Source organism: Chrysemys picta, chromosome 6 (assembly GCF_011386835.1).
Source record: "Chrysemys picta bellii isolate R12L10 chromosome 6, ASM1138683v2, whole genome shotgun sequence".
In the NCBI taxonomy this organism is placed as follows: Eukaryota; Metazoa; Chordata; order Testudines; family Emydidae; genus Chrysemys; species Chrysemys picta.
Window position 1 is genome coordinate 47,747,057 of NC_088796.1, and position 21,562 is coordinate 47,768,618.

General features: G+C 43.3%; 1 long non-coding RNA gene across 1 annotated transcript in view; it reads right to left on the reverse strand.

Moving 5' to 3' along the window:
- Window positions 1-1,890: 1,890 nt before the first annotated feature.
- Window positions 1,891-21,562, reverse strand: part of LOC122174249 (uncharacterized) — a 30,073-nt gene continuing 10,401 nt past the window's right edge. The window contains exons 4-5 of the long non-coding RNA XR_006175837.2: window positions 5,179-5,412; window positions 1,891-2,766 (exon numbers count right to left, since the gene is read on the reverse strand). This is a non-coding gene — a long non-coding RNA (uncharacterized LOC122174249). The remainder of the gene's footprint in view (window positions 2,767-5,178; window positions 5,413-21,562) is intronic.

The following is a 21,562-nucleotide window of genomic DNA, read 5'->3' on the forward strand; positions in this document are numbered from 1 at the left end:
TTAGCTGCACACAGATTGCATGTCACTCTGGAGCAGCTGTAAAACATCTAGTAAAACTAATGTTTCTCTCTCTAAAGCATGCTGAACATTTTAAGGCGCAAATGCCCATTGATTGGGTTGTTGAAATGTCTGGGTGTCTAACTTAGATAGTTTGGGCCTGATTTTCAGAAGCATTGGCAAGTTCAGTTGACTTTGTTGTTTGAGTGCTCAGGACCTCTGAAAATGAGGCCCATGGTTTCTCCAGTTGGATACCCAAAAAAACAAGGTGCCTAAAAATCAGAAGCTGCTTTTTAAAATTTAGGCCTAATTATTAAGTAATAGTTCAGTGCAAGCTATTATCATGTTTGGTCCAAAGATTTCAAAGCAATATGCATGAATGAATTTAGGACATTAGTTTCCAAACATCTAAAATAACATACTGGCCCCAGGGGAGTTTTGCGAGTGACTTCAGTGGGCCAGAACCTCACCCCTAGTTTGGATCTTAGATAGTAATCTATAAAAAATATCTCTATGTTAAAAATTCTACACCCTTAGGTAGCTCTGAGCCACATGTTACCAACTGGGTTGTGTTGTGGTGTTGCTAGTTCTTTTTGCACTGACTAGATTGCTTTTTGTAATACATTGCTTTTTAGCACACTGAAATTGTGGGCTTCTGAGTTTTTCCTGAATCCCCCATCTTTAGCCTTGCTTGTCCTTTATAATATTATACACTAAAGAAGAGCTGATTGCAAAATAGTCTATTTTCCCCCTTTGCTTTGCAGGATCTCCAATCTAAAATATTTCACAATCATTCCCATATATAAAATATTCCGCCTTTGTAAACTATTCCATTTTCCCCCTCTCAAGACAGCATTGGCAGGGGGCAGCTCCTGCTATGACATTAGTAGTTCAGAGACTGAGGTTCAACTTTCTACTAGAGAGCTGCAGAGAACCCCCAGAATAATAAAATAGCATTGCTTGTGCTCCATGAAAACAGGGTTTCTTCTTTCCCCAGATAACATTACTTTCTCTTTTCTTGTGCAGTTGTTCTGATGTACTCAATATACAGAATACACAATAATGTCTTACCCTCTTTTAAAACATCTATTAACCTTAAAAAGTCCCTTTCTGTAAGTTAAAGCAAAATAAATTTGACCGCATCCTCAGAGGATGGTTTGCCAAGTGATGCCCTAAACTCCTCTATAAACGGATTATCAACCAGACTGAAGCAGACTGTGGAAATCTTTGTTGCTTTCCAAGAAATATACATTGAAAATGATTGTTTCCCCTTTATATAACCTACTAGACATACAATATTGCTGCAAATTTTATACTGGAACTAACTCTGTGCATATATTTATAGAGGGGGAGGTTTGTTTTAGGGTTTTTGCTTATAACATCTAATCAATTTTTTCTTTTTACTAAAAATATACAGTTTGAAGTAGAGATGTGAGAAATTATCTAGGAAGAGTTCACGTTTTTAAACCAATTTGCTTTAACCGCATTCACTTTTTTGGTCTGTTTTCAGTGACTATTCTAACCAAAAAAATTCACTGTCAGGAATATTTCCAAATTCTAAATAAATATGGAAGACTATGCACCAAATATTGGAGACTATGCACAGACAGTGAATATCTGGTCCATGACTATGAATACTCACACCAGAAAACTGATTCTAACAGTTACATATACTAATCAGAGCACAGATAGAAACAAGGCTACCTAAAAGATTAAATTTTGAATCGTGAATATTCACAATCAGTTGCTTGCATGAAATCTACAGGTCACAAATTATTCACAGAAGTTATTCAGCAAATCAGTCTGAACAGTGAATACATCCTAAAAGATATTGATCTGTGCAAAGAGAAAAAATGTAACTTTTTGGAATTGATCATAAATTATTTGCCCAGCTCTAGCTAGCAGCAACAACCACCCTGGGAATGTTTATAGTGTTTCACAAGATAGGAACAGGAATGCCACATCACTGTTAGTGAATTTTGCAAAGTAAATAGCAAAATATTTCTTCCCATATCAGTTGGGGGAGTGACAGACTATTTCGCAGGGAAATTGACATATATCGTCTTTAGCAACAGCACCTTTTGCAGTCATGCACTGAACATCGCAAACCCCAGTGCTTCTAATTTGAGTTGGCATCAGCTGAAGGAGAGTGGAAGCTTTTCCAGGACATTGGCAATATTTCTTGTTTGTTACAATTAGTGATGTGAGATCTGCAACTTCCATCTGCACAGTGCAGTGAGACCAGAGGGCACCTCAGGTTAATGACTTGAAAGGCAAGCAGGTTAATGACTTGAAAGGCAATCCAACACACTTCAATTGGCTGACCCAGAGGTGTAGGTGAAAAGCTTTCATAAATGGTTCAGTATAAAGAAACAAAGGTCTGTAAATTCAGAGTGAGAACAGAGTTTTTATTGGCGGGGCAATATTAGGCATAGGCAGTTGTCGAGGGCACCACATCTAAGGAAGTATATTAGTATTGGGCGTGACATATTCACTCACTAAGATCACTGCTATATTATTCTTCTCTCTCCCTGTAGAGGAGTCAGCTCACATTTGCCTCTGCACGCAATTGAGCAAACTTGGACTGTCTTTTTGAAGGAGGAAATGATGTAGACAGGGAACAGGATGGGTTGCTATGATGGATAGGATGAAGGGAAGCAGGGAGCTGTTGAGGGGGTGCCACATCCCATCTCGTTTAGGCTTAGAATCCACATAGAACAGTAAGTAGATGACATCAAAACCAACAGCTTCAAATCATGAGATGACCCACTAAGAGAAAAACATGAGACATTATCAGCAGTGCAATCCTGTGAAAGCTGTGAATGTCTTGAGCAAAGCCATGAATAAGGCTACGATTTTGTCACGGATATTTTTTGGTAAAAGTCATGCACAGGTCATGGGCAATGAACAAAAATTCGCGGAAGCCCGTGACCTGTCCCTGACTTTCACTAAAAGTATCTCTGACAAAAGGGGTAGGAGGGGTCAGCACCCACTGCTGCTGGGGCTCCTGGTCCCCCACCACTGCACTGTGTGGGAACTCCGGGGTCCCCCTGCCGGTGGAGCTGGGCTACTGTAACATCCCCTCACCCCCAGGGGCAGCTGGGAGCTGCAGGGTCCCCCGGCTGTGGCCAGCGGCTGGGCAGCAGCAGGGAATCTCCGCTGCCTGTCGGCTGAACAGCTACAAGGTGGTCCCCCTGCTGCCCGCTGCAGCTAGACAGCTGCGGTGGAGTCCCCACTGCCTGCAGTGGCTGGTGAGCTGCGAGGTCCCCCCACAGAGCGGGGGCAGGAAGCTGTGGGGATGGGGCTGGCTGGGAGCTCCAGCCCTGGGACAGAAAATGTCAGGGAGGTCAGTGGAAGTCACAGATTCAGTGACCTCCGTGACATAATTGTAGCCTTAGCCATGATCACTCTGGGGTAGATTACACAATAATCAAGGGAGGGAACACCCAATCAGTGTTCAATAAGGATATGAACTAGTGGGTTCCAGACTTGGATGTAAGATTTCTACCTATGACATATTGCCCCTACATAATCATGATGGCCTCCATAGGTGCTGGAACTAGGGGTGCTGGGGTTGCTGCTGCACCCCCTGACTTGAAGTGGTTTACATCATATACAGGGTTTACAGTTTGGTTCAATGGCTCAGCACCCCCATTATAAAAATTGTTCGAGCACCCCTAATGGCCTCAGCTTCTTAGGAATCTCTTCCACAAATGCAGAACGCTGTGGTGTAAGCCGGAGCGAAGTATAAAGGGTCAGTCTCAGACCTGCTAATATCAGGGCATTGTTTAAAAAAAGAACACTTTAAATATAACTAATTTGCCCATTCTCTCCAGTGCTTTGCAATGTGTGCTGCACACTAGCTGGTTGTTTCTTTGCACTCCAGAGGTGACTACATTAGTGTTGCTGGCTGACTGGCTGGATAGATAGATAGATATAGATATAGCTTGTATTGTGATTTGAGAACCTTCAGAATGAAAGATGCAATAGACATGTAGATTATTATTAATAGCAGTAAATAGTTCTATTTCCTACATTTGTATGTACGCTGTTTGCTTACATTGGTCTGATAAGATGTTGTGTTGAGATATTCCAGTAGCAGCTACATAGCACCACCCACTGTATACCAGATAGTCACTATCTAGCCAGTGTATTGCATAACCCAGATGTCTTGTATTTTGGGGACGGAGAGGAGCCTTTATAGGCAAGTGGAGAAAAGCAGTGAGCAGGTAATTAGAAGGTGCCATGAAGCAAGTCCAGTCTTCATGGCATTCCATAGACTGATTACTGTTCCCAAACTGGGGCTACAGTCAACTTAAAACCAGTCCTTCTTGTTATTGTGCAGGTGCGTGAAGGTTCCTGGACCATATGGTTTGCTATTGCAATGGGTCTTATTCTTTATTCAGGACATGATCCTGTAACTGAATATCAGTTAATAACTTTTCATAATAATTCCGCTTGTATCAACTTCTAGGTACAGAGGGAAGCCAGGCACAAAGCTCCTTCTTTGTCATACTTCAGCTGTGCCTCTGGAACACCTGCAGAGAAAAGGGTCTCTGTAACAGACCTCACGGTAATAACCACATCCTGGGTCCACTTATTGACATCTGCAGGTTCAAAAAGTGAAGAGGCCAGGGGGTGGATCCAATTTTTTCCCCCCAGAGGACTGTGTCTGCCATTTTAAAGACAAGCTAGCAAGGAGCTGAAAAGGCCTTCAAAAGATTTTGTCAAAAGCCTTTCGTGTGAGGACTGAGCACAGAATCAGCAAAATTAGGTCTAATGTGACAGGAGAACAACCAATCCTATTTAGTGTTCCTTGCCCATCAGCCTACACTGCAAATAGTAGTACACCTGGAGGCATGAGCAGATGCTGAAAGCGTAAAGGACACTAAAGGGTAAGTGACAGTTACACTTGTGTCTGGAGCAGGAAAGATGTGTCTGGGGTGGGGTTTGGATGGGGAGAGGTAGGTTATTGTGGTGGGATACTGTGAGTAAGATGTTTCTGAAATGATTTCAGTGAGATTATTCATACAAAATTATCCCATTGTGCAATAGAGCTAAACCCAGAGGATGATGCTGACTGGAAAACCAACTGTCCCATAAGGCCAGGGATTGGAGGTTGCTCTGGGCGATGGAGAATGTTGAACTGAAATGTGAACTGGGGACTGTGTTTGGGATTACCTCATGATGACATTTGAAGTAAGGAATTTCCAGGCATTTTTCTCATTCGCTCTGTGTTTGTGCTAGAGTTGAGGGAAGTACATAGGTAGGATCCTCAGCATCTATGGATCTGTGTGGATTTGGAACTATATAAAATGAGAGAGGCCACAGATTAGCCCCTATATGTGGCAGACAGTCTGGGTTTGATGGGTCCAAACTTCTGTGGAGAAGGGCTCTGTCAGGCATCGGAATGTTCTACAAAGACAAATATCATTTTAAAGTTCAGACCACAGTTACTGCTACCTCTTCCTCTCTGACCTCCCTGATACCCAGATTGCCCTTTCTTCCAAGCCATACAAACCCAACTGCCAAGATGACCTCCCTTGCCTGTCAGTCTAACCATGTCCCCTTCATTACTCTGTTCCACCTCACTTATCTGCTCCTATCTCACAAGGGCATCCTGCCCTTTTCTGCTCTGTCAATGAGGCCAACCTCGACCACCCATTTGTTCATCTCTCTCACAAACGTGTCTTCACTTCCTTCCACACCACCCCCTGTGCTTGGAATAACCTCACTGAACTGACCAGTAAGAGCACTACCCATGTGTCCTTCATATCCCTCCTCAGGACCCATCCAGTTGTGCAGATACTTAACCTGTGTGAATGTGAGATCTTGTTTCTGCTGCCCTTTTTCTCTCTGCACACCCTTTGATTTCCCCTCAATTGTTGCATCTTGTCTTAAATTATACCTTTAAATTTCTTGCAGTAGGTTATTATGGTGGGATATTGTATGTCGGACATTTGTGGAATGATTCCCAGTCAGATTGTTTGTTGTGCTTCCTATATGTTTTTAAAGTGGGGCCCCAGTCCTGACTATGATCTTTGGGAGCTACCATAACAAAAATAAATAAACTCAGTTGTAGCAAATCAGGGAATTCTATACATGATTCCATTTAATCTCACAAGATACATATTAAAGTTCAGTTATTCCCCACCTCTCTACAAACAAAAGCCTAGAAGATATAACATTATAATGTCACCCACCCTGATTAGTGGCCGGGAGACTTGATTGGATCTGCGGGGTGTGCCAGACAGCTTTAGACTGAAAGGCAGAGTGTACGCAAGGGTGGGCCCCCTAGCACTCTGCTGCCCATAAGCCAGCAAGAGAGAGAGCAATGGGAATCGACTAACTCCTTGCTTCCCACAATAGGTAATTTAAACCCTTGATGGGGGTTTCCAAGCCTCTTGCCCCACTCTAGCTGAACCCACTCTCCAGCCCTGTAGCTATCTGTGTTTAGGATGCTGTGGGTCTGATTGATCCTCTATTTCAGGGTCAGAAGGAATTTTTCCCCGTCAGGGCCAAGTTGGCTGAGGCCTGGTTGGTTTTTTTGCCATCCTCATAGGATCCTGGAGACAGAGTAAGTTAAATAGGAAAAGGACTTAGAAATGTAATATTAGGATATATATTAGGATATATGAACACTTAGATTGTTGCAATTTGCAGCTGGTGTCCAGTGCAGGAAAGAAACCAAAAGGGCCAGTCCCCAGAAACTGGCGTTTGAGAAAAGGGGAGACCTGAACTGCAGACCGAGAAACCTTTTTAGTACCTTCTGTCCCCTTCATGGGGGAGGAGGGGGGAGGCAAGAGGTTTCAGCAGAGCAAGCTGAACCCTAGGGATAGGCAGTGGAGCGTCACCCTTGAGTTATCAACTGTGACAGGTTGTATCAGACCCTGAGACCCCCCTGCTGGAGTCCTCATGGTCCTACCACACCCTATCCCAGAAAGAAGCAGTGGAGGTGAGTCCTTCAAGTGGCCTAGAGAGGCTGCATGGGAAACATCCAATCAGGGACAGGCTGCAGGGAAGCAGCGAATCCAGGAGCTGCAGTAATTGAGCAGAGTCAGTTGCTACTGGGGGTCAGAGGAGTGAGGATGGTGTTCCTAGCTGGCTGAAGGAACTGTAATGCCTTGGACAGAGCAGTTGCTGGCAGGTACTGGGAGAGGAAGAGGGAGCTCCTGGCTGGTTGCTGGGACTTGGTAGCTGTAAGCTCTAAGGTAAGGGTGAAGAAGGTGAAGGGGCTATTGGGAAGTTGCCCAGAGAATCATAGCAGCATTATGAGCAGTTGAAAGGGACACAGTGGCATGTGGCTGCTATTCATAGGGTCCCTGGGTCGGGACCCTGAGTCGTGGGCAAGCCCGGATCTCTCCACTGACTAGAGGTGGAATGGCCAAGGCTCTGATTTAAGGGATTGAATACCCCGAAGAGCGTCAGTGATATTGGACTTTAATACACCCCTGGAAGGGACCTGAACTGTTTAGTGGCCAACCTGGACAGTTGGGACCAGAAAGGCCCAGAGAAGGCCCAAGGGGCACGGCCCCCTACCAGGGCAGGATTGTTTAAAGACTGTGGGATTAAAGACTGAGCCTGAGGGAGGGCTCCAGGAAGAGACATTCCAACCAAGGGGCACGGGGATAGGTCCCTGTTGGACTGTTTACACTGGAAGGGGATTGTTTTGTGGTGTGTTACACATATGGATTGTATGTGACTTGGGTGGAGGGCTGAGTCATGGAAGACCTACCACAGTTAGAGAGAGTGTAGGCACACACACTCAGCCAAGGGGGCACCTGTGAGAGGTGAGTGCCACCCTGTTACATCGACAATATGATGGGAACTCTGTAATCCCCGTGATTAAAATCCACCCTGCAATCTCACACACTTGTGTGCATTGATTAATTAAAATATTCCAATTTTAGAAAGTTTTTGAAGACTGATGGCTGTGTAGGTGTTTGGGGTCTATTATGGGACCTGGCTGCCATGCAGTGCCCTCTGCTGGTCGAGTGTGACAGTGGCAGTGCTCCTTGCCTCAATTTCTCCTAACTTAGGTTTTGTCCCTCTCAGAGATTCACATGGGTCGACTCTCCAGCTGGCACACTCTGAGTTCAATCCCCTTTTGGGGTAATAAGTCCAAACAAATGAGGACCCAAATGAACAGAAGGTTCTTCTGGTCTTTGGGGCTTCTCTGCAGTCAGCCCTCAGGGTCCTGTTCCCAGTCCCTGCTGGGTTACCTTGCAGTCTCTCTCTCTCTCTCTGGCTCTGGGATAGAGATCTGACTCCCAAGGTCCTTCCCCAGAGTCCCCTCACAATCTCCTATAGACCCTTGCTCAGGGCCTTCCACAGAAGCCTGCCTGCTCTATGGTTCCAACTTAGGTGTCTATTAAGCTATCACCTGACCCTCCTTAGTCCTGACCCTCTCAGGCTGGGAAGCAGCTAATTAATTATGGCACAGCTATGGCTGACCCCATTCCCCTTAAATAGGCCAGTCACCCTGTAATGGGATCAATTGACTTTTTGTATCAGGGAGCAGGAAAGAACTTCTGTCAGTCTCAGTTTGTGCTAGACTGTTCTTGTTGCCACAATGTATCATCTTGTTGTTTTTTGTTTATTGCAACAGATAACAAAAGGCAATGTTATTTGTACAGCCCTTAACACAATGAGAACCTGGTTCATGACTGGAGCTCCTAGGAGCTATGCAATACAAATAATATCTTACACTTCGTTGGGAAAGGACCCAGGCTACATTACAAACTGTGGCTTTGATTCAGCCAAGGGGAGGCAGTGACTTAATGGAGGATCTCCTCAATAGAAAGCCTTCACCAGAACCAGGAAATGCAGAAGCCCATGGAAAGGTAAGAAACGATCTCCAGACATTGAAGAAGGTTTGGTTTGAGGAGCCCAGGAAGGTTCAGACAAATTCTTACTTAATCCAAATCAGTTTGCCTGACTGACACATGAAAGGGTTGAGGAAAAAAGATTTGCCACTTCTCACCTTAGGACAGAAGGAGGGGTCTAAAGCAGTGGTTCTCAACCTTTCCAGACTACTGTACCCCTTTCAGGAGCCTGATTTGTCTTGTGTACCCAAGTTTCGCCTCACTTAAACTACTTGCTTACAAATCAGACATAAAAATACAAAAAGTGTCACAGCACACTATCACTGAAAAATTGCTTCCCTTCTCATTTTTACCATATAATTATAAAATCGGTTTGAAATATAAATATTGTACTTACATTTCAGCGTATAGTATATAGAGTAGTATAAAACAAGTCATTGTCTGTATGAAATGTTTTTTTGTACTGACTTCGCTAGTGCTTTTTATGTAGCCTCTTGTAAAACTAGGCAGATATCTAAATGAGTTGATGTACTCTGGGTTGACAACCACTGGCCTAAGGGATACTGTGCTCAAATTTGTGCTACGTAGTAACAAAAGCCAGATAATGGAGGTTAATGTTGATATTCTGACGTGAATTTATATTCTGTCTCAGCAAAAAGAACGAGAAGTACTTGTGGCACCTTAGCTTAGAGACTAACAAATTTATTTGGGCATAAGCTTGCGTGGGCTAAAACCTACTTCATCAGATGCATGCATTGGAAAATACATTAGGAAGATATATATATATATATACACACACACACACAGAGAACATGAAAAAATGGGGGTTGCCATACCAACTCTAACAAGATTAATCAATTAAGGTGGGCTATTATCAGCAGGAGAAAAAAAATTTAGTTATAATCAGGATGGCCCATTTCAAACAGTTGTCAAGAAGGTGTGAGAAACAGGGGAAAACTTAGCATGGTGGAAATCATTTTTAGTTTGTGTAATGACCTATCCACTCCCAGTCTTTATTCAAGCCTAATTTAATGGTGTCCAGTTTGCAAATTAATTCCAGTTCTGCAGTTTCTCATTGGAGTCTGTTTTTGTTGTTGTTGTTGTTGAAGAATTGCGACTTTTAGGTCTGTAATTGAATGTCCAGGGAGGCTGAAGCGTTCTCCTACTGGTTTTTGAATGTTATAATTCTTGATGTCTGATTTGTGTCCATTTATTCTTTTGCATAGAGACTGTCTGGTTTGGTCAATGTACATGGCAGAGAGGCATTGCTGGCACATGATGGCATATATCACATTGCTAGACATACAAGTGAACAAGCCCCTGATGGTGTGGCTGATGTGATTAGGTCCTATGATGGTGTCCCTTGAATAGATATGTGGACAGAGTTGGCAACAGGCTTTGTTGCAAGGATAGGTTCCTGGGTTAGTGATTTTGCTGTGTAGTGTGTGGTTCCTGGTGAGTATGTGCTTTAGGTTGGAGAGCTGTCTGTAAGCAAGGACTGGCCAGTCTCCCAAGGTCCGTAAGAGTGAGGGATCGTCCTTCAGGATAGGTTGTAGATCCTTGATGATTCGCTGGAGAGGTTTTAGTTCGGGGCTGAAGGTGACGGCTAGGGGGTTCTGTTACTTTCTTTGGCCCTGTCCTGTAGTTGGTGACTTCTGTGTACTCTTCTGGCTCTGTCAATCTGTTTCTTCACTTCAGCAGGTGGGTACTGTAGGTTTAAGAATGCTTGATAGAGATCTTGTAGGTGTTTGTCTCTGTCTAAGGGACTGGAGCAAATACAGTTGTATCTTACAGCTTGGCTATAGACAATGGATCATGTGACGTGGTCTGGATGAAAGTTGGAGGCATGTAGGTAAGTATAGCGATCAATAGGTTTCTGGTATAGGGTGGTGTTTATGTGACCATCGCTTATTAGCACTGTAGTGTCCAGGAAGTGGATCTCTTGTGTGGACTGGTCCAGGCTGAGGTTGATGGTGGGATGGAAATTGTTGAAATCATGGTGGAATTCCTCAAGGGCTTCTTTTCAATGGGTCCAGATGATGATGTCATCAGTGTAGCGCAAGTAGAGTAGGGGCGTTAGGGGACGAGAGCTGAGGAAACGTTGTTCTAAGTCAGCCATAAAAATGTTGACATACTGTGGGGCCATGCGGGTACCCATAGCAGTGCTGCTGACTTAAAGGTTTACATTGTCCCCAAATGTGAAATAGTTGTGAGTAAGGACACTTTGTCTCATTACCTAATGCCATATTTTTTAACAAATGAATTTCCTTTTTTATAAATGAGGATATTTAAAACAGGAAAAATGATGCATTGCAAGGGACGTTCTTTATTGTCTAGATATTTAGAATTGGGCCTCTAAAAGCTTATGGGCCAATTCTGATGTCTGTTACATCAATATAAATCTGCAGTAATGCCTTTGACATCAGTGGAGCTATTACAGGTTTAGATGGTGGTGATAAGGCCTTGACAAATTATTTACCTGGTAAATGCTAATGACTCATTTGGATGTAAAAGTAGTATGAGCTTTGGATGCTACCAAAGAAATACAGAATGGGCCCCTAATGTAAAAATCTCTTGGTTTGTAGGTCACTGGTCCCAGCACATAAGGTTTTTTTCCCCCCCTGAAGGAAGTGCTAAATTAAACCGTTTCTACTTTTCAGTTTAGAAATAACAGTGAACCAATTTCATACCTAGTGTAACATTGCTGAAGTCAATGGGGCTACATCAGTGACAAACGTGGCCCAGTATAATTATAAACCACTTACTAAGCTTGTATTTGCTATTGACACCGCATTTCACACATCTCTGCTTGATTACAATAGTTTGTAGGGCTCCAATTGCATTTGTGCACTCGCCATTTTGTCTTTCTATTCTGGTACATTAGCTTTTCAGTTTAGTATTCCCCTCACAGTGTTCATGGCTTAGAGTCTCAAGATTCCTGCTTACTCAAGTACTGTGTAACTTTTATTTTACAGTAACTTTATTCACAGTAAAAAGTTTACCATACCTACTAAAAGTTGATGTAACTGTTATTATCATGAGACGCTGGAGTATCTCGAAGTTTTTGGTAAAGTCTCTGTATTTTACAGTTTGTTTTGTTCTGATTCCCAGTCCCCATGTGCTGATTTGCATGTGTTCATGTCTGACTGTTGTGCCTGATCTCCTATGTTAGGCCTAAATCCATATTTATGAGCTGACTAAGTGGAGGAGGTCAGGAGGGACAAAAGATGTCATCTCTATTCTCCACCCCTCTCTAACAGAAACGAAACACAAGACTGACTCTCTCCAGATGAGCCATTTAATGGAAAACAGGATTATACTCTGATTATTTTAATGAATGTACATTTATTATTTTTAATTGCTTGCTTATTCATGTATATGATGATCTCATATGAAAAAGGGAAAATACATCATCATAAGGGGAAAAAGCTATTTGGGTAAATGTTGATGGAAGAATAAAATATGTAACATCAGAAAAAGAAAATGCGACAATTGAGGCCCTGCCCTATCTTTGCATCTTTATCTGTCCAGCCAAATTTTGTGCGTTCCTCACACAGAGCATAACTTCCAGCAAAGTCAAAGGCAGTTTTCCCTGTGTGGGACCGCACAGGGCCGTCCTTACCCATACGCAAAGTACGCAGCTGCGTAGAGCACCAGGAAATTTGGGGCACCAAATTTCCTGGTGCCCTGTGCAGCTGCATGCTGCTTCAGCCCCTGCTCCGCCTCTTCCCCATGGCCTCCGTCCCAGCCCCGCCTCTTCCCACCCCTGCCCCACCCCAGCTCTGCCCCCACTCCACCCCTTCCCCAAAGCCCCCACCCCTGCTCCGCCTGAGCTCTGCCTCTTTCTGCCCCTGCTCCACCCCAGCCCCGCCCCCACTCCCCTGAGGACTGAAGCAGGGCCAGGCCTGCACACACCGGCGGCGGGAAGTGCAGTGGCCTGGCCCCAGCCGCGCTGCAGATGAGTGCTGGGGGTGGTTCCCCCTGGTCCCCAAGCCAGCCCCCACATGGAGGTCTGCCCCCCCCCCATGCGGGGGGGCTGCCTTGGGCCCCAGAATAGCTAGGGACGGCCCTGGGACCGCAGCATCAAATATCAACACACTAAAACTGGAATATAATGTTTAAAATACAATGCACTGAAAACACTTAAATGTCATTAAATCTCCTGCAGATAGTAACAATCTACCCCCCTCCAAAAATAAGCAAGTATTGTAGCTTAATATTAAATAATACTACCTGACTATCATATAGCATTTTTCATCAGTAGAGGTCAAAGCTCTTGACAAAAGATGTCAATATTTTTATTAGGACTGTCAAACTATTAAAAAAAATTATCACAATTAATCGTGAGATGAAAAAAATAGTTGTGATTAATTGCAGTTAAACAGTAGTAGAATACCAATTTAAATTTATTTTTGGATGTTTATCTACATTTTCAAATATATTGATTTTAGTTACAACACAATACAAAGTGTATAGTACTCACTTTATATTTTTTATTGCAAATATTTGCACTGAAACAAAAGATAGTATTTTTCAGTTCACCCCATCCAAGTACTGAAGTGCAATCTCTATCATGAAGAGCAACTTACAAATGTAGAATTATTTTTTTTACATAGGTGCACTCAAACAAATCAATGTAAAACTTTAGAGCCTAAAAGTCCACTCAGTCCTACTACTTGTTCAGCCAATCCTGAAGACAAACAAGTTTATGGGAGATAATGCTGCCTGTTTCTTATTTACAATGTCACCTGAAAGTGAGAACCGGTGTTCACATGGCACTGTTGTAATATAAAGTGAGCTTTGTATTGTGTTGCTAATATTTACTCTCAAGTAACTATGCACAACAGTAGCTCCAATAAGACTATGCTAGGACTCCTAGGTGCGCTGACAATATAAGTAATATTCACTCACATGCAGAAGTGTTTTCAGGATCTGGGTCTCAATTTTGTGTGACTAATTTTTTCTTTTCAAAGGTACTGAGACCCTGCAGATTCAGCTGAGCTCTTGATTTAATAAGTACACCTAGCCCTTACCTAGCAGTTCTTTTTGTCTTTAGATTTCAAAGGGCTTCACAAAGGAGGTCAGTATCATTATCCCTGTTTTACAGCTGGGGAAACCGAGGCACCGGGATGTTAAGTGACTTGCCTATGGTTACCAGCATAGCCAGGAATTGAAGCCAGGTCATTTGAGTCCCGTCCAGTGACCTATTCACTAGACCACACTGCCTTCCATAACAAAACAAGCAATGCACCAACCTACATTGTTTTAGCTGAGAATTTTTTCTGCAAAAGGGAGAACTTCAGTTTTATGAGATTAGGACATTGTAGATCAGTGTGTTTTTTTCCTATTAAATGGTGTGTCCTCACCCAATCTAACTACAGCTGAGTCTACCTCCATATTAATAAGTCTTTTTTACTCGAAATCCTACAAACTTTATCAATTTTAACCTACATAGCTAACCTGTCCCATAATTAGTGGTAAGAGATTATCTGCAAAGGATTTTAGATCAGTCCCTTCAATACAGATAGGCAATCTAAGACCTCTCAAGTTTCTGCACTTAAAACTATTCTCCAGGGAGTCGGAGTTGGAGTGGACTGATGATGTCTGTTATCTGCACATATTTATGGTGTTACGTTTTTAGCAGCTAGTGAATGGCTTTGTTTCCTCAATGTTTATCACTTTAGTGTCTAATTCACCAAATTGTGGATCACTAGGCAACAGTTTGCCAGCTCATTGCTCCATTTTCTGTCCAAATTCCAAAATCAGTTATCTAGTTTTGTACATAGATTATACTGACAATAAGACCTTTTCTAAATTCCTGTCTATATTCATGTTGGCTGACCCTTTACATTAAGTTTTGGGGGAGAGAAATCTCCAAAGACAATCTGCTCAGTGCAGTATCCCACCTCCTATCAAAGTAATTTAAAACTGTGATCCAGAAAGGTACTTTGCTGCAATCCAGTTACCCCTTATTAAGCTCAATCCTGCAGGCATTCAAGGAAGGCGCCCATTGACTTCACTGGGAGTTTTGCCATTTAAAGGGTTCACGATTTGGCTTGCTGTGGTTTTGGAGTACGTTTAGTAGAAAATAAGTACGTTTAGTAGAAAATAAATAAGTAAACAAACCTCCAAAATGATCCAGGAAATATTTGAGGTGTAGAATTGGAGGCAGGATTTTTTCCAGTAACTTAGTGTTCTGAAGGAATTGATCATGAAAACATTCAACAACTGTCAGTCATTAACATTCACTTTGACCAGTATTCTTGGAGAAATTCTGCACCAGAAATTAACATTGTGCACCCAGAATTTCCTTCTCCCCCATAGAAATGGGCAGCAGTGCTGCTGGCTGTCACTAAGGCCACTGGACTTGGCAGAGTCCAGCTTGCACATAGAAGACACTGCTAGGGAGAGGGAGTTAGAGTGTTCCTGGCAGCTGCAGTTCCCAGCATGCCCTGAGGGAAGGAGAGGGCAGCGCGCAGGAAACTCTGCGCAGGCCTGGGTCCAAGCATCAGGCTGTTTCTCCCTCTGGATCCCTGGGCTCTGGGTGTGTGTGTGTCTGGGCTGGGGGTCTGCAGCTGGGATCTGGGGAAGACGGGGTGTGGGTATCTGGGCGGGGGGGCTGCGACTGGGCTCTGGGTGGGGGGCTGCGTGTATTGGCTGGGGGGGGCACTGTGCCTGGCTCTGGAGGGGAGGGGTTGTGGGTCTCTGGCCCCCTGGCTGGGGTGGGAAGTAGGGAGCAGAGAAACAGGAACTGGGTTGTCATAGGGCTTTCTTAACTCTGTACACCTGGCAGAATTTTTGTGTGTGTCTGTATTGTTACAGGCATACTTGCTGACAGGTATTTTGAAATAAATTACCAAAATAATTGAAACTGATGTGATTATGTAATGTTATTTTGACAAATAAAATCTGCAGAATTTTTAAATATTGTATGCAGAATTTTTAATTTTGGTGCAGAATGCCCCCAGGAGTAGAACAGCTTTGCTAATATCTGACATTCAACTTTCCTTTTCAGTCCCAATACTGTTCATCAGACTCAACAGTTATTCCAGTGTCCAGTTTGTTCCTGGTAAATGCAAGAAATTCTCTTTGTTCAAGACACTGTTATACCAAACATCAGGTTGTTATTAAAAACAACAACAAAACCCCCAAACCAAAACAAAAGTTTTGATTGATGAAATGAAAAACCAGATTTCAGGGCTCCTGAAAGAATTTCCTGAGATATTGGCCATCATATGAAAACCAGTGGCTGTCCCAGTTAAACCAGGATGTATAGTTACTTCATATAGGCAGGCACTTTGGTAATCGTGGGCTTAGCTGGAACAATCATTCCAGCTGTGGCTGCTCCAGCTTTTGCTAGGGACTGAACTGCTGCTAAAGGAAAAAGTCAAATGACTATGGGGAGGGAGGGATGGAGGTCTGGGGCCAGAGAGATGATGTAAAGGTGGGTGGAACCTGGTGCACCTGAGGATTCAACACTTAATAGAGTTGATAAAAGACAAACACCCTATCACCTGTGGGTGAACACTTGCCACAAAGCGATCACAGTCTATATCAGACCTCATCCTCAAAGGAAACCTGCACAACAGCTTCAAAAGAGAAGCCTGGGAGCTTAAATTCATAATTTTGCTAGACACTAAAAATCATGCTCTTAATGATGTCAATGGATTTATGACTTATTTAACAATGTGTAACTCACTAGCTCCCCTCCTCCCTTTTTGTCCCCTGCCTACAGTCTTTTCAATGGGCCACTTCACCTTGAATGGTCCCTTAGTTTAGCATAAGGAGTTAGAATATATGCTGTCTGTTCGATCTTTCATTTAGCTGTGACACTTTCAGTACCTTTCGCAGACCTGAAGAAGACCTTTGTGTAAGCTTGAAAGCTTGTCTTTCTCACCAACTGAGCGTGGTCCAATAAAAAATATTACCTCATTCACCGTGTCTCCCTAGATAAGTTACATGACAGTTTGCACACCCATGACATAGGAAGAGCCTAGGGCAGTTCCCCTGCAAGGCAAGGGTCCATTCCTCTATACTTGAAATTCATTCTAGAAGCTGATGATTGGGAATCTACGTAGCTCCATGCTGAATAAAGGATGAGACTTTTTGTTTTTGTTTTTTAACTAGGTGCTTTGGACTCTTGCAGCCTGATTCCTCTTTTACACTGGTGTAAATCACTGGATTATTTCCAATGAGGTTAATGAGCTACCCCAATGTGAAACCATTATAAGAGAGGAGAATCGGGCTCTTAATACTTAACTTGGGCTGTTCAAAAGCTGTAAGATCTTAATGCAAGCCACCTCCACTGTACATAAGGGCTGTATTATGCACCTAGATTCATTTGACTTCTTCCTTTGGAAATGGTTTGAATTAGTGGTCCTCAATATACAACCAATTTAGATTTAATAAGATAGTGCTTGTCTTTTAATAAAATAACAATAATTAAAACCATATTTCTTGTGGTTCAAATACTAGGCAATCAATATATTTCTGTGAGGAGTTGCTGAGATGCTTGAAATATGGTTTTAATGATCAGTTGGAATTACTTTTATGCAGAAAAACTGTTTTTAATAAATGTAAATTAACTGTGCATTTGTAAGAGAAGAGGGACTAAACAACCTCCACAAAAGGCAAACAGAAGTAACAAGATACAAAGAGATCAAAATATCAAATGCCAAGAAAAGCAAAATAACTGCAGTCCATGTCAAAGATGGCCTTTTTTTAATCCTTTTCTATTTCCCTGTTTTTTCGGTATGTGAGTGTAATTATTTTTGCAACCATCAACCCATTTAGAGTTCTTCTAAAAGATTTATTTTAATTTTGAAGGCCCCCTTATCCCTGGCATAGGGGAATCAGTGGGTAGCGTACAGCTGGCGTAGCTGGTTTTATGCCAGCCATTCTCATAGTCAGGGCTTAAGGGGCTAGTTGGAGGCATGGCCAGGGAAGGGGAATGTGGCTAAGGCTCTGCTCCCTTGGGGCCATTGCAGCTGGATGCAACCATTGCTCCCTGAGGCTGCAATAAGGTGTTTGGGGGCCTAATCAAAACCCCATTTTCCATTCCAAATGGGGCTCACCAATAGCTGAGCCCATGTGTTGCAGATATTTTGAAACTAATGAACTATGACTACACTGGGCAATATACTTACAAGGAGTTTTTGTTTTGGTAGCTTTCTGCGTGATCAAAGGACACATGAAACAGACTTTTATTTATCAGCCACTTTTATTCTTTAACCGACGGGGGGCTCTCATAGTATAAAGGAAACCCCTTTGCTTTGACCTTCCCATGCAGCTTTGTATATAAAGAGACACGAGACAAATTTATAAAAGTTACTTGAACTCTAGAAATAAAAAAGTCATTGTGCTGGGTATCCCAGCACCACAAAGCTACAAACATGGTTAGAATCATGTGCAAAATGTAAAAATAACTTGACGATTAGTTTATCATAAAACCGTTAAAGGTTCACGGTGTTGTAATCAGCTCACACAAAGAGTATAAAATATGTAAGAAAGTTAACTTTTGCCCAAATCACTTTTTTTTAATGTAAGCCGATTCCTTTTTCAGTGTCATAGATACAAGCTTTCTACTGCTCTCCAAAATATCCATGTTTGTATTTTTAGGTATGGTATTGTATTTGATTAACAGAATACCACCTTGCTTCATTCACCCCCCCCCCCAATGCAATTTTTATTGGTGCTCAAAGGCAGGTATTTTTCATTTGCATTAATACCTACAGTAGCATTAGCAATAGTATATGTGTAACTTGAGAAATATTTACAGTCTGTTAAGAGTTTCTTTGCCTGTGTATGGCCACTAAGAGCTTGTCTGAATGGCACTGGCAGAGTGCACGAGAGGGGTGTGATTTGTAAAGTGCAGTAACGTGTTGCACTCCAACTGCCCAGGGTAGACCCTGCTGGCATGCTCTAGTCTAAAAGGTTCCTAGTTCAGGTTAACAGACTACGTTAACACAAACTAGGTACCTTTTTAGAATGCACCACCAGGATCTACATGGGTCAATTCGAGCACAGCACCTTAGTGCACTCTACAAATCATACCCCTCTGGCATGCTTTGCCATGCCATGTAGACAAGCCCTTCATGTTGTTTGATAGCATAGTGCTGAATGTTCAAGAATCTGTGTCTGATATTGAGATTTAAATGAACCTCTTTCTAGGCATGCAAGTCATTATAAGGACTAAATAGCGGCTTTGCACTTCATTATAATAATGCTAATAACAATCATTTAGACTAACACTGAAAGCCCCACTCATTATTGTTGGCCTTTTGTGCTAAGCTCTGTACAAACAGAGGCGCTTACAAACTACAGCCCCAGTCCTGCAAACTGCTCCATGCAGGTGGATCCCTGTGTCCCACACTAAGGCCAGTGGGGCTTGGCCCATGTGGAGCAATTTGCAGGATCAGGAGCTTCTGCTCCACTCTTGCAAACAATTTTGCATGCAAGTAATGCCATTAAACTCAAAAGGGACTACGGACACGCATAAAGTTACTTGCACGCAGAATTCTTTGTAGGATCAGGGCATCAGTGCCTAGTCCTTCAACTGGATCTAAGTGGATTCAATTGGAGGATTGGTACCTTAAATCCTAATCCTGCCAGCTATTCCATGGCTTTCCTTGGCTATCTTCAATGGGAGCTTCATCCCCCTACCCTACCACCAAATAATATAATCTCTTTCTGTGGCCGTTTTCATGCTCTTCGCTCCTCCTGCTGTAACTCCATCCATGGCCATTTCTGTGGGCCTGGAGCTAGATGTAGTGACTTCACAGCAGGGCTGGCTCCAGGGTTTTTGCCGCCCCAAGCGGCGGAAAAAAAAAAAAAAGCCGCAATCGTGATCGGCGGCAATTCGGCGATAGCTCCACCGCACCGCTTTCTTCTTTGGCGGCAGGTCCTTCCCTCTGAGAGGGACTGAGGGACCCGCCGCCGAAGTGCCGTGGAAGAGCCCGACATGCCGCCCCTTCCCCTTGGCCGCCCCAAGCACCTGCTTGCTGAGCTGGTGCCTGGAGCCGGCCCTGCTTCACAGGGCCAGAATAGAAGTGGACAGGATGCACAGAGGGTTGCCTGGCGGCGGCAGGAAAGGATCTCATTTACATATGTTCCTCACCCTACTGTTTGTTTGACTCTGCAACCCATTCCCAGAGACATATTGGCTCCCTTCCACCCCAGTCTGAGTCAGATCTGACTCAGTCTGATTCTCAGACTGACTGGTCTGGTGTGCAGCTGAGATATGTGGTTGTAAGGGTCTAACATGTCCCCGAGAGTATACATGAGCCTGAGAATTTGACCCTTTACTATTAATTATTATTATTATTATGTGTTCTACACAGACTTTTCTGCAAAAACAATATTCTACAGTATAATTAGCACTATGACAAAACTAGACCATCCCACCACTAATTTATGTTAGAAGTCATTTTAAACCACATATTAAAAAGAAGTAATCCTTACTGTCTTCTTGGAGACTAGTGGCTGAATATTGTACGCTAGTACAATGAGGAAATGCCTGTATGTCAGTGCTAATGGAATGAGGCAGAGCTGTCTGGCTTGGCCAATAGAAGTTTCCAGTGCCTCAGATGTTTGGGTGCCTAATGGCTGTGGGATAACTGCTGGCACTGAGTTCTTGTTGGGAGAGGAACAATAGAACACAAACCAAACCTTTTCTGAGGGTATGTCTATATTTACAGAGTTTTAGTGCTGTAGGTTTCACCAGTGATAGGGAACTGGTGAAAGTAAAGCTCTGGTTTGTATACTCACTCAATTCCTCAGGCGTAAGAGTGTGTTTACACTACCAGCACTTCCATCGCCGATGAGAGCAGCGCTGTAGGGCAGCTACCCCACAGTGCAGCTCTCTCAATAGGTCTTGTGGGAAGGGGAGGGGGAGTAAGCAGAAGGCAGTCTGTGTGCCTGCTCAGTGCCCCATGCTGCCCTGCTTCATGTCCCAACAGCACCATTACTTCCTTGTTTCTGTCATGGCATTTTTTTTAAACCCCCCTGCTGTCTGGCTGCTTTTCCAATCCCTGCCATATCTACAAGCAAAGGGAAAGGGAGTTTCAAACTTCCTGGGACTTACTTGGTGTCAGAGCAGCGGAGATGCTGGCCAGAGTGGTCACCTTTGGAACTCTGGGATATCCTTCGGAGGCCAAAAGGTGTTTACGCTGGTAGAACCTGTCTTCACTTTCACAACAGCGGTAAAAGCTATATGCCTCTCGTGAAGGTTAACAAGTGTAGACGCTCCCTCGGTTTTAGCGCAAAAAAAGAGACTTTTTGCGCTTTAAATGGTAAGTGTAGACATAGCCTGCAATTTGAAAAAGGTCAGACGCCTATTTACTAGGCTCTGTTCCTGCAAGCAGAATCATTCAGGTGATAGATCTGCTGCACCCATGTGGAATCCCATTGACTTCTGCTGGCCTCCATGTGGGTGCAGGAGTCTACCCGCACCTGTAACGTGTAGGATTGGAGCCTCACTCTCCATTTTTCGGTACCTCTGTATATCTTTGTATCTGCTGGGACTGGAATGGAAATGCTGAAATACCACCTGGAAGACTTTACTCTCAGTATGTGAGTATGTCAGGAAAAATGTGAACAAATTGGGAAAAGTCCAGAGAAGAGCAACAAAAATGATTAAAGGTCTAGAAAACATGTCCAATGAGGGAAGATTGAAAAAATTGGGTTTGTTTAGTCTGGAAAAGAGAAGACTGAGAGGGGACATAACAGTTTTCAAGTACATG